We start from the raw sequence: 2,237 nt of genomic DNA, 5'->3' as shown, positions 1-2,237 counted from the left end.
CTTTGCTTTAGAAGGTCGTTATGTCAAATAATATAGACAATTTTTAAGTGACCACTTACAATTTAGGATGTAATGCAAACAAAGATAATATGGGCAAGGAAAATTTATGCTTTCAGTAGAAAATGTAGATTTCATCTGACAAAAATCAAGGAAGGCTCTGGCCTTACGAAACAAGTACATTTCTAGGAATTTAGACTTAATATAAGATAATAACTTAAACGTACTGCAAATGCTTCTCATTCTCTTAATCTTAGTTATTACTATGTTGTCCATTGTCACTATTCAAATATCTAACCCACAAATTCCTTTATCCATGAAGCGTTGGGAATTTGTAATAAAATGTCAAGAAAAAAGATGTAAAACAATTGAATTTGTTTTTTGTATTTTATATTTTATCATATAAATGGAAATATCATCAGTTTTAGGTCGCCTCCATCCCCCCTCTTGGAAATACACTGTTGGATAAAATGCTTTATTTCTTGGCACTCCATTAATTTATAATTATTTATTGTTAAAGTAGTCATTGATGAAAAAGTCAAAGAACACGTAAAAATGAAAATCTACTCTTGAAAATTGGGAAACTATGCTTTTGTTGAAGCAAACATAAAAAGACAACTGACACTAATTATGGGCAAAAAGAATTTATTTAATATTCAATGTAATCTATAATACACCCAAAAATTCTAAATAAATTCCATCTTGTCTCTTTATAATTTTAGAAGAAAAGTATGTCCTGTGTGTTTTTGAAAGCTTTGTTCTTCTGGCCTTTGGGACTAAATCATAAAGTTCAACCAGCAAAGCTTTGTTTCCCAAAGGACACAGCGGGCATTGATAGTATACTGTAGGTTGTAATTCTATAGTGACACCAGATTGGAGACTGACAGGAATCTCTTGGGTGAAAGTGACAAAGCTGTAATATTTTCACAATGGACTGACTGATGTCTTTGGAAGGTCTGTTTGATTTCAAAGGACATTTTATTTTTTTTTCTGTGAAGATGAAAGCATTTCAAACCTTTGTGATGAAAACCATCTGACTGCATAATAAGCATGGCATTAAAAAAAAGTTATTTGTGTTTTTCCTGAGCTATTTACTGCTTGCAAGTGATTAAGAATATTTCAAAGTGTGTATCAAGTAGCATTTATCTTTTAGTACAAAATGTTTGTGAGGTTATCTTGATTCCTATCTGATTAATAGAGAATAAATTATTTAAAAATAAAATGGGTTGCTGTTTCTGTGGAAAGAGAGAAACATCAAAACATAAGTAATTGTATGAGATAAAATATTTATTATTTATACAAAACCATGTTAAAATAATAAATATTTAAGTAGATCATCAAATCAAGTATTTTGTTTGGATTAAGATTTGAAAGAAAGCACGTTTGCATGACATCAGTTTGTTTCATTCTCTTTCCTTATCTTAATCTGAACATTTTAAATAAAACTAGCTACTACTTATTCTGGAAAGAATTATAGTTTAAAGAATGCACAAAGCAGAAAGTTTAGTAAACCAATTATCCTAACAGTTAGTTATATTAATTTAACAATAAAGTGGTAAAATTAGGTCTCATGGAACTGATAAGTTTGGTAGTTTCTCATGCTGGTACCTACTAAAATACCCAGAAAAAATATTTTTTAATCCATTATATACTTTAGCAAGAAAATCCTTAGGAAAACTTCTACCTTCACTGGTGCATCTCTCTCTGTCTTTGTATTTCTTTTTCTCTCTCTGTCTGTCTGTCTGTCTCTCTCTTTGTCTCTGTCTCTTTCTCTCTGTCTCTCCCTCCTTCTCTGTCTCTATGTTTCTGTCTCTTTCTGTCTGTCCTCTGTCTCTTTCTGTCTGTCTGTCTGTCTCTCCTCTGTCTCTGTCTGTCTGTCTGTCTGTCTGTCTGTCTCTCTCTCTCTCTCTCTGTCTATCCTTACTTTCTCAAGATTGGAGTAGTTGATGCCCAGTGAATCAGGGACATTCTCTTTAAAATATATACTCTTTCTGACAACCTGAGAGTAATGTGTTTGCTCAGGTACAATTGCAAAGTGCTATCTAACAAATGGAATTAACCAGGTTTCAAACTTTTTTTTTATCCTCTGTTTTTGAGACAATCAGAGTAGCTGCAAAACATCAGTTGTGTTAAGGTAAGCTTTTTTTAAAAAAAAAAAATTAGCGTTTTGTTTTTCCCCAATTACATGTTAAAACAGTTTTCAGCATTTGTTTTTAAAATTTTGAGTTCTAGATTCTCTC

Source organism: Phascolarctos cinereus, unplaced genomic scaffold, assembly GCF_003287225.1.
Source record: "Phascolarctos cinereus isolate Bilbo 61053 unplaced genomic scaffold, phaCin_HiC Scaffold_9;HRSCAF=440, whole genome shotgun sequence".
NCBI lineage: Eukaryota > Metazoa > Chordata > Mammalia > Diprotodontia > Phascolarctidae > Phascolarctos > Phascolarctos cinereus.
This window is presented reverse-complemented; position numbering follows the sequence as displayed.